We start from the raw sequence: 12,215 nt of genomic DNA, 5'->3' as shown, positions 1-12,215 counted from the left end.
GATGCATGAGTCAGGGAGCAAACCTGCTGCCATGTAGGCTTCACCATAGAGAGAGGAACAACTGAGCAATGTTCTCATCCAGTTACCTCAGGATCATTAGGGTGTCCCTTCAGTTCAGTCAATTGCGCTCACCTTGGACTCTACCTCCCAAAAAGACCCTCCTGCCACTTCGAAGAATCGCACTTTCAGTGCGACTGCATTTTCGAGGACACATTTTAAAAATGTTGCGTGTGTCACATTTCAAGCATGCTCCACCACATTCTTCCCTCCTCCTGTCTTCCATCAACTTCCCCCTTCACCCTTGACCTACCTCTCCCTATTAGCCTTCAACCTATAACTATCGCCCTCCACAAGCCTTCTCTCCCCTTTGATCCTACATCTGTTACTGTCCCATGCCCATCCTGACCCCTCCCAGTATCCAAGCTACCTGTTTTGTCCTTTTCCTCGACTGCCCTCACCCATCCATGGAACCTTCAGCCACCCAACTAATACCTAGATCTGTCACTCTACTGCATCCTGCTTCCCCATCTCACTTCCCTCAGTCACAGATCCAATCCCTCGCTGCCTCCCATCCCGCCCTGGACATTCTGTCTTCCCCGGACAGCTTCCCTCCCTGCCCCGGACAGTTTGTTTTTCTTCCCTAGACAGCACCCCCCTACTTTTCCCATCGGTCCTCCTTCACTTGTCCTGCCTCTGCTCCACCCTTCCCCTCAATGGTCCTCCCTCCCATGTCCAGCTTCCACTCTCCCCTCCCACTGGTCCTGCCTCCTGTGTCCAGCCACTGCACAGCTTTACTAGCACCTGATCTCAGTCAAGAAGCTGACATTTGTGAGCGGGCCCCAGGCAGGCCAAAGCAGCGGCTACTCACTTCAAAGTTGTGGAAGAAGTCAACCTCACCAGGTGCACGCCTCTTATATGCAGTTGGAAATATGAACATTCTAACTCCTGACTTGGAGGGGGAAACTTACTTCTAGTGAGCTGGCCTTTTAATGAGCACACATAACATGCTAATGCATACAAAAAGGCTTCCTTGTTTGCCAGGAAGCTCGACCCACCTTTAAAGTCCCAAGAAAATAATTGCAAAATTTCACCCTGCTGTCGGGAAACTGATTTTTGGCCCCACGCCAAATTAAGATTCCCCTGCCCACCAAGCTTGCCACTGCTGGTGGAACCAGAAGGGTGGGACCAAGTGTGTAGGGCTAAATGTCATTGCTCTTTCAAAGAGCCAGCTCAGCTATAACAGGTTGAATGGCTTCTTTCCTGCTGTAAGTTTATGTGATTCCACTATTATCGGTAGGACCTTTCATCTGAGTGCTACAACCACAGCCGATGTTATTTACTAAGCAACCCAAATCCCAGAGGGAAACTTGTCTTACTGATCATTGCCTTTTTTTTATATTCTGAAAACAAGGAGAAACCTTCTAATCCCAAAAGCATTGTATTCCAGGAACACTTTTGGGATTTTAAAAATTAAAATATGTATTAACTAGAAGAAAAGAGAACCTAACCCCACAAGATTAAAGTTACACAGTTAAACAGTCTTACAAAGCATCCCCAAAAAAACCCAATTGGTCAGAATACACAAGCAAAACACCTTCTTGGCAACACTCCCTAATAGATTTTTAACTCTAAAAATCCGGTAATATTACCCAAGGCAAAAACTGCTGTCACTCTAGTAAAGGTATACCACATGACTTTTCACTCTCTTCCACTCTGCTGCGGAAATCCAGAAGAAAGGTTCAGAATCAGACTGCTTTCTGGAAACAAAGATTTCTCTGGCTTGAGAACTCTATGGCTGCTTCAAATTCATAACTTTCACACCTTCTCCGAGCACAGATCTGGTCTCAGAATATACAAGTCATGGCAACTCCCAGGATACCCTGCAAAAACCTAGAGGGTCTGCTGCTGGTCATCCCATACTAACTGGACATTGAGTGACTGGAAGCCATTATGATTCACAAAGGCCCCCAGCTCTCCAGAAGGTGACTTGGTCACCTAATGGATGCAATCAATTGCATTGATTCTTTGGGAAGTCTGCAATAGCTGCAAATCCTCTTGAATGCTCTACCTGACTCTCCTCGCCTGTTCTGAAATGTATGAAGGTGTTCAACCTTCTGAAGGGTACATCCGTGACAAGTTTCATGCATTTGAGTGCTGCAGATTGTGATACACCACAGAGATCTCCTACAGGACCCTGGAAGAAACTTGAGGCATTACAATTGAGGGCGACAGTCACTTTCAGCACCGCAGGCATAGGGTGTCCCGCCACACAGTTGGCTGTAATCTCAGGCCCAATCAACTCACACGAGGAAGTCACTGTCTCCCGTGAGAGGTGGATCCTTCTTCTGCACTGTACCTCGGTCATGTCCAGATAGCTGGATCTAACTCTATGTACTCTTCCAGCAGGGTAATGGCACCTCTGTCAGCCCCTTCTCCCTTGTAATCCTTGCTGACCTTCAACCTCTTCAGTGTGTGCTGCTTGGTCTTGTGAGCAGACACGTTGCTGGTGTCTCTGGCCAGCTGGCCTCCTCTCCCTTCTTGCCCTTTCTTACTCATCTGAGGTAGAGCCTCCACCTGAAATGACAATTCCCATTTTTCAACTTCTTGGTTGCTGTGGTGTTTACTTGATGATGCTGTAGCCAGTCTGTAAATGTCTCTTTAAGGATAGAAGCCTCCTTACTTACAGAAGATATGAGCAATATGATTCACAGAGAAAACAAGAGACTCTAGAGTTACACAAGAAATGTATACTGCTACATTCACACTCCAAGCTTCATCGCCAGTCTTATATCCAGCCCTGGGTTGTGTGTTCCACGTTCAGCCCATGTTCCGACCATAACAATGCATGAACCTCTTAAAATTGCTGTCCATTGCCCACTTAATTACCTGAATTGACCATTTACCATTTAATTGATTGCAGGCGGCTGCCAACATTTGAGCACGCCCGTCCGCCAAAATATTGCGATGACATCGGGAACACCTCCTGATGTCATCACGCTCTGTGTCACTGGATCTCGGGTTTGCTGGGTGCCTGCACGGATACCATGAAGTTCAGGTCTATGGGCAGAATATTGCGCTCGTCAGGCAGGTGTGCGCCCAACCCAAATGTGTGTAAATTGACGCGCGATGATGTCAGGTGAGCATCCCAATGTCATCACACACTTGCGTCATATTTCGGCTGGCAGGTGCATGCAGGCAATTAAGTAGCCTATTAAGGCCCTTAATGAATTAATTGAGCGAACTTTTTCGCTGCCCGTCCAACAGTTTGGTTGGCAGGCGGGCGAAAAGGCCAAGCACCTTTTGCATTTTTGGCGAAACCTCATCCATGGGCACTCATCTCTAATATGTCCCTGCTCATGTGACAGAGTTACATACGGGGACATGTTTTTTTAACATTTTTAAATTCTTTATTGTTTATTCGGAAAATCTTCAGCTCCCTGATACAGTCTCTGCGCCTCAGGGAGACTTTACTGCACACACCTGCATGCATGAGCGAACTTCCGTGCTCGTCCTCCTCCCCCACCCCACACAGGCAGCGCTGAGCACTGCAGTATGCATTTTACACTGCCTGGCCATTAATTGGCCAGCCAGCATGAAGTCGCAGTTAGGGCCCGATAGCGGTTGGTGGATCATTTCGCGCCTGCTCCTGCTTGCCGCTGCCAAGCCCTCCCGACGACCAGAAAATCCTTGCCTATGTTTCAGAATGAGAGAAATAGTAGTGTCAGGGAATGTATCAGAAGTGCCAGACACCCAAATGTGCATGCATAATCATATGAGCCTTGAAGATACTGTTTTAGCATATAAATTAATAAAATGTTGTGGAAGCTTCATTCCTTTAATTATTATGACTACTCTGGAGGGATCAAGACATGACAGGTCTACATTGCGGAGTTCTGGGGAATTCTACTTTCCCATGTCACCTGACAAATGAGGGGGTGGAATGAATAAAATTGGGGAAAAGCCAAATGAATATCTTTGATACTGCTGTAAATAAGGCCATATGTGCTTTGATTGATAGCATTCCTGCTGTTGCTTCCTCAGTGATATGCTAGAACATTGCCTGGTTTATTCCTGTGTGTTTCGTGTTTCTGCTTTTGAGTGATGAAGTTGGCATTTTCCCAGCTGCAAAAAAAGGCACAACACTTGTCTCTGATGCTTGATTTGCTGCCTCATGTTCTTACGCATCACAAATTATTTATCTTCTGCCTTAAAGACCCTGTGTTATTAGCTGCTGCAAGAATGCTGCTCTGCTTTTCAACAGGTTAAATTTAGCCTAATAATTCAGCTATTAGTTAATACCAGTCATTAAGGGTAAAATCAAGTCCCCCAGTCTCCAATAATTACTACATTTTACCAATTGAATTCATAGAATCATAGAAATTTTACAGAACAGAAAGAGGCCATTTGGCCCATTGCATCTGTGCCAGCCAATAAATGAGCCACCTAGCCTAATCCCACTTTCCAGCATTTGGTCTGTAGCCCTGCAGGTTATGGCACCTGAGGTATCCGGACACCTTTTAAATGAGTTGAGGGTTTCTGCCTCTACCATCCTTTCAGGGAGTGAGTTTCAGACCCCACAGTGATCCTTATTTCCCCTCTAATTTTTCAACCAATCACTTTAAATCTATGCCCCTTGTCACTGACCTTTCTGTTAAAGTAAATTGGCCCTTCCCATTCATTCTATCCAGGCTCCTCACAATTTTGTACATCTCAATAAAATCTCCACTCAGCATCCTCTGTTCCAAGGAGAACTCCAGCCTATCCAATCTTTCCTCATGGCTGTAATTCTCCTGTCCTGGTAACATCCTCATAAATCTTCCCTGCACCCTCTTGAGTGCAATTACATCTTTTCTGTAATGAGGTAATCAGAACTGCACTTAGTGCTCAAATTGTGGCCTAACAAATGCTTATATAGTTCCAGCATAACCTCCCTGATCTTATATTCCATGCTTCGGCTAATAAATGAAAAGATTCCATTTGCCTTCTTAACCACATTATCAACTTGCCCTGCTACCTTAAGGGATCTGTGGACATCCACTCCAAGGTCCCTCATTTCCTTTTTGCCTCTCAGTAGCCTCCCATTTATTGTGTAATCCTTTGCCTTGTTTGACCTCCCCAAATGCATCACCTCCTACTTCTCAGGGTTGAATTCCATTTCCTGTGGAATTGTTCAAAAACAAAATGTAGTAAGCTTTTCTTGTTGTAACTCTGTTTTTGTTTGTGTCCTACTCTTTGGGGTAATTTTAACCCCTCTCAAGTAGTGCAGATTGGGCGATTGGGCAGTTAATTTTTAAAAATACATTCATGGGATGTGGACATCGCTGGCTAGGCCAGCATTTATTGTCCATCTTTAGTTGCCCTTGAGAAGGTGTTGGTGAGCTGCCTTCTCGAACCACTGCAGTCCATGTGGTGTAGGTACACCCACGGTGCTGTTAGGCAGGGAGTTCCAGGATTTTGTTCCTGCGACAGTGAAGGAACGGTGATATATTTCCAAGTCAAGATGGTGAGTGGTTTGGAGGAGAACTTCCAGATGCTGGTGTTCCCATCTATCTGCTGCCCTTGCCCTTCTAGATAGTAGCAGTTGTGGGCTCAGAAGGTGCTGTCCTGGTGAGTTGCTGCAATGCATCTTGCAGATGGTACACACTGCTGCCTCTGTGTATCGATGGTGGAGGGAGTGGATGTCTGTGGATGGGGTGCTGATCAAGTGGACTTCTTTATCCTGGATGGTGTCAAGCTTCTTGTGTATTGATGGAGCTGCACTCCTCCAGGCACTTGGACAATATTCCGCCACACTCCTGACTTGTGCCTTGTAAATGGTGGACAAGATTTAGGGAGTTAGGAGGTGAGTTACACGCCACAGGATTCCTAGCCTCTGACCTGCTCTCATTGCCGCAGTATTTATGTGGCTAGTCCAGTTCAGTTTCTGGTCAATGGTAACCCCCAGGATGTTGAGAGTGGGGGGGTTTCAGTAATGGTAATGCCTTTGAATGTCAAGGGGCAATGGTTAGATTCTCTCTTGTTGCAGGTGGTCATTGCCTGGCACTTGTGTGGCACAAATGTTACTTGCCACTTGTCAGCTCAAACTTGTTCTAGTGGTTGGGTGGGGCAGCTCCCAATAAAATCACCAGTAGCAAAAGGGACTCTGCCACTGTAGAACAGGGAATTTCTGCTCCAGCTGCAGAAGAGGAAGAAGCAGCATTAAAGGACCAGAAATATCTAAATGATTGAAAGAAGGATCCGATAGAGGGTCTTAACAGGACTGATGCCTTTAGCATGAAATTAAAGGGGAGAAAAATTGAGATATAGAAGGTTGTTACATGATTACTGCCATTTTCAGGGCCTGCTGTGAACTTCAACATGGTGACTCCAGGAAGCAGGGTAACAGGGACAGATGCCTGGAAAATTCAATAGACACCTGGCCCCTGTTTCCTCCCATGTTCCCAATGCACAACAGTAATAGCATGTACCAAGTAAAGAATGATCTGTTGGTGGCCTTTGTGGGCAGGGTGAGTATTTGAGGGGGAAATAAGCAGACAGTAAGTCTCACCACCCATATTTTCCATAATTCTGTGCCACTATCCCATTTGACTTTGGGTGGGACTGAGGAGGAAAATCCAATCTGGAAAATTCAAAAACCATGATGGAAGAAGAATTTGTTGTATATGTTTCAAGGAGAAGAGAATAAATGTTCAAAAGTATCACATTTCTACACTCAGTCCTGTTTGGAAAGACAATAGCCTAATGTACAAACCAAAAAGGTTTGTCATTCATAAGACAAATCCTTGAACTCATCTATATCTCCAAAGACATGTTAATGACATAAATTTAGAGTAAGATTAAGAGACAGCTAATCCCACAAATGTCTTGTGTTCATAATCTAATTAGTATTACCATAACCTATTTCTCAAAGCTTGCCTCTACTTCATGACTAAGGAAATGAGCATTTAATTTGCCTTCAGATCAACCCTGTGTACAGTTAATGTATAATCTGTTTATTCCTTGTTCTACATTAAGTTTATATTGCTTTTAATTATGTCAGAGGAAATTAGATGAGTAAACAACAGGGTTTGTAGTTGTATTTCGGTGAAGAGTCATAACCGGAGTTTTATTAAAATGAACATTTTAAGAACTAACATTTACAGAAGAGAAAGATAACCTCTGTTGAGCAAGTTTTATAATATTTACCTGTAGTTAAGGCACAGATTTAATCAAAAATTGCTTTCAAAACTGGATTTATTGCTTTATTTTTCTGGTTGCCTTGAAGTCACTTAAGAAATAGATCCATGTTTATCTGTGTCCTGATGAAATGAGAAGGTGTACACTTGTCAACAGAGTACAAATCTGACACTTATTTGCCTTGTTCATGTTAAATGTTCGAAAGCTAAGATTTGATCAACATCAGTTAATTATAATTATTGGTTAGCTTTTGATGTGTTTGTCAAGTAACAATTCAGAGAAATTGATCACGTTTGAACATGTAAACATTTTAGTAGGTCAATGTTTGTGGGGCAAGGCAAATGGGAGATAAATGGAAGTTAAAGGAATAGGGAGGAAACTGCAATGAAAGAGGAGAGGGAGGTGAAATTCAGTGAAAAGGGAGAATGAATTGCATCAAAAAGGGTGATGGAAGATGGATGGGCTGGAATCATGCTAGAAATAAACCATTAGTTATGTGCTTTCAATTTTGGATTTTACTTTTGGACTTTCACGTACCTCCAATACAAGTGAAGAAATCTTATATATATATATATATATATTATATATATATACAGTTTATATTACAAAGTCCATGTAACTCATGTTTTCTTATGTCAGTTAACCTTAAGAGTTACATTAAAGATCCTGTTCTAGTTCTGAAAGAATGGTTCATTTGATTCATGCAGACAGAGCAATACGCTCAGATTCAAGCAATAAGATTCAAATCACTCACTCAGAATGAAGAACAGCTGCCTAAAAATTAACTAATGCAATATCAGTACAGGACTACTTAATACTATTAATACTCTAATATTGCACACTGTCATTTGAAGGCAACATTAGCCCTCACAAAACCATATATTATGCTTTTTAAAGAAGTGTGGTTCAAATAAAAGAAAAATGGAAAAGTACTTGTAATTCATGACCCCTGGACCCCTCAAGTTCACAGCCGATGAAATATTTCTGAAGTGCAGTCACTATTGTCATATAGGAAACACAGCAACACATCAAATAGTATTTAAATAAATAATTTGTTTTAGGCGAAGGGGTGAAGGAATAAATATTGACCAGGACAATGGGAGAAATCTCTGCTCTTTTAACTATTTGCTCTTGTGATGTAGACATCACTGGCAAGGCCAGCATCTATTGCCATCCCTAATTGCTTTTGAGGAGGTGGTAAGCCACCTTCCTGAACCACTGCAGTCCATATGGTGTGGGTATATACCCACAGTGCTGTTACGGAGTGTGTCTTCAGTGTCTAGGTCAATACCAGGTGTTTCATCTGTTTTTTTTATTCTTATTCAAATTTTCTGTAGTGGCTTGATACATCTGAGTGGCTTGCTAATCCATTTCAGACAGCAGTTAAGAGTGAACCATATTTCTGTAGGTCTCCCATTGTCCTGGCCAGGCTGGGTAAGGACTGCCAATGTTTTTTTAACATCAATCCAGTAGTTTCATAAATGAAACAAAATGCGACTTGGGCCTGGATTTTTTTCAGTGATGGAGAGCCTCTCCGCCATTGTGCAAATGGCGGAGGCGTCTGAAAATCGGAAGTCCCGCCTCCGAATATAGCACCTACATTTATCGCAGAGGCGGCTGCCTTTAGAAATCAGTTGCTGTCTCTACTCTTGTGATTTTGGTGTGAGAAGTGTCTGAGGCCCAGGCTGACTAATATGCTCTGAAAATGGGAGTGTTATGCGCCCGCGCCGATTTGTTATCGGGCACAATGATGTTAGGTTGCGTTCCCGATGTCATCACATCTGATCCGGAAAATACAGCAGGTAGGCAAGGCTAGATATCGGGAGCCCGCCCGTCTTATTCAAATTTCATTGAATGGTGTCCTTAAGCTCATTAATTCACCAATTGACCGCAATAATACGCCGCGTGAGCAATAAAACAATTGCAGAGTATGTTTCACAGCAGGGAGGTTTCTTGTTTTTTTTATCAGGGCAGGTTTAAAGTCTTCAACTGAGCCCTGAGTTTGAACTCCACAGCTGTGGACTGGTGACAGTGCTTCACATATGAAGCAGCATTTCCATTTCAAATTTCTCTTAATTAGAGGCCTTAATTCTTCAGCAGAGAGGTCAATTTGACCCTTACCATTAACTTGGCCTTCTAACTAGGCAAAACATGGAGGTAGCTGTCTCTGTGGGAGAAACATGCTTCAGTGGGGATGAGAGGAAGATGAGGAAGAGAAGCATGAGAGGAAGAAGGGCACACCAAGAGGTCCAGGATGGTGCATAAGGGTGAGAGATCTGCACCAGACCAAGAAGCCATCATGAATCCTCGACGGAGGCATTGAAGGACTTATGCAGTCCCTCGAGTAAACAGGCTGAGACTGAGCAATCTTCAGATATCCAAGACACAATGCCAGAAGAGGCGCATGCTCTCAAGAGCCACCGTCACATCTCTTTGTGACTATTAGCAGGGGAGATGTCAATTCCGTTGGAGGTCACTGAATGCCTGGTGCTGTTAAGGTCACTGTTGCACTCAACTTCTTTACAACAGGGTCCTTTCAGGCAGCATGTGGAGATTTCAGTGATATTATGCAGCCTGCTGCACACCACTGCATCAAGGTTTTCCTTGATCCTGTGTTCAGAAAGGCAGGTAATTACATTTCTTTCATAATCGACTGCCAGTCAACTCAAAAGAGGGTTTGCAGCAATCACAGGTTTCCCCTTGGTCCAGGAAGCCATTGACTGAATGCATATTGCCATAAAGGGTCCAACTGGCCAATCCTGGGAAGGGATCCCACTTGTTAAACATCCAGCTGGTTTGTGACCATAATCGACAGATAATGCAGGTGTGCGCGATGTACCCAGCAGCAGCCACAGCTTCTTCATTTTGCGTAATTCACAGCTGCCAGACCTATTCAGCTGCTCTGATGCCCTGAATGGTTGGCTTCTGGGTGACAAGGGTTACCCATTGAAGGGATTGCTCATGACACCAGTGATGGCACCCAGAGCAAATGCAGAGAGGAGCTACAATGGCAGCCATGGAAGCACGAGGGCCATTGTTGAGATCAGGAGAGGCATTATAGTATGCTCCATCACATGTGTCATTCATGGTAATAGTATGTTGTGCCCTGCATAACCTCACCATTCATAGAGGGGATGCCTTTTGAGGAAGAAGGGACATGAAATAGCGACCATTCATGTGAGGATGAGGGCAAGGACAAGGTGAGGGAACACCTTGGTGTTCAGGTAGAAGGCCCTGGATGTGATTACATTGGTGGCCATGACACAAGGGGTACCTTGATGAAGCAGGGGTATGAAATCCTGGCCTCAGAGAAGTGTGCACATCATGTGTCCAAATGTCATTCCATGTGGAATGTGAGAATCATGTCACCATCCTGTCAACACACTTACCTCGCCCAGTCCTTGACATTTGATGCATCCTGCCCCACCTCAAACTATTAAAGCTAATGTCTATCTCCCAAAAGAAGTTCAACAGCAATGGCAATAGCACAAAGGAAGATTGCTGTGGTTGTTGGAGGTCTAACATCTCAGCTCCAGGACTTCACTGCAGGAATTCCTCAAGGTAGTGTCCTCGGCCAAACCATCTTCAGCTGCTATATCAATGATCTTCCTTCCATTGGAAGGTCAGAAGTGGGGATGTTCGCTGATGATTGCACAATGTTCAGCACCATTCACAACTCCTCAGCTACTGAAGCAGTCCATGTCCAAATGCAGGAAGACCTGGACAATATCCAGGCTTGGGCTGACAAATGACAAGTAACATTTGTACCACACAAGTGTCAGGCAATGACCATCTCCAACAAGAGAGAATCTAACCATTGCCCCTTGACATTCAATGGCATTACTATTGCTGAATCCCCTACTATCGAGATCCTGGAGTTACTGTTGACTAGAAACTGAACTGGGCTGGCCATATAAGTACTGTAGCTACAACAGCATGTCAGAGGCTAGGAATCCTGTGGCAAGTAACTCACCTCCTGACACCCCAAAGCCTGTCCATCATCTACAAGGCACAAGTCAGGAGTGTGATGGAATACTCTCCACTTGCCTGGATGAGTGCAGCTCCAACAACACTTAAGAAACTTGACGTCACCAGGACAAAGCAGCTCGCTTGACTGGGACCCCGTTCACGAACATTCATTCCCTCCGCCACCGATGCACAGAGGCAGTAGCGTGTACCATCTACAAGATGCACTGCAGGAACCCACCAGGGCTCCTTAGACAGCATCTTTCAAATCCATGACTGCTACTATCTAGAAGGACAAGGGCAGCAGATAGATGGGGTCACCACCACCTGGGTGTTCTCCTCCAAGCCACTCACCATCCTGACTTGGAAATATATCGCTGTTCCTTCTCTGTCGCTGGGTCAAAATCCTGGAACTCCCTCCCTATCAGCACTGTGGGTGACCTACACCAATAGAACTGCAACAGTTCTAAAAGGCCACTCATCACCACCTTCTCAAGGGCAATTAGGGATGGGCAATAAATGTTGGCCTAGCCAGGCACATCCCATGAATGAATTTAAAAAAATACCCTCTGCAGGAAGGACAGTGAGGTCATGATGAGTTGTTTCATTAACAAGGAGATTAAATGCCCCCACGTCACCCACTTGATGACTGATGACTGTGGAGTTTTCTTAAATCATTTCTTTGTGCTCTCTCAAATGCTCCACACTTGCATGCTGCTATATTGGAGAGAGGCTGCTGATCTGCTACTCCCCTTGCCCTGGATGACTTTGGTCAGCGTCCTCTAAGCGGCTGAGGCCTTTGGACCCCACCACGTTAAAAGATTCCTGCTGAGTAGCAAGAGGAGCATCTGTCGCTGCGGCACTAGATGAGGCAAGTGTCAATGGCGGATGGGCAGAGGACATGCTGCCCCCAGAAGTACCCAGAGAGGTGCTTCCAGATAGCGGCAGCACCTGCTATTCTTTCACTGCTAGATCCATTGGTCCTCCCTGCCTTCCTGCGAGGTCCCATGGGCCAGGCACTCAGCCCCCTGTCGCCCCAGCCCTGGGCCCCTGAGCTTAGAGCCAGGGTGATG

The sequence above is a fragment of the Carcharodon carcharias genome, chromosome 6 (assembly GCF_017639515.1).
Source record: "Carcharodon carcharias isolate sCarCar2 chromosome 6, sCarCar2.pri, whole genome shotgun sequence".
Taxonomy (NCBI): domain Eukaryota; kingdom Metazoa; phylum Chordata; class Chondrichthyes; order Lamniformes; family Lamnidae; genus Carcharodon; species Carcharodon carcharias.
Note: the sequence above shows the minus strand (reverse complement) of the source record.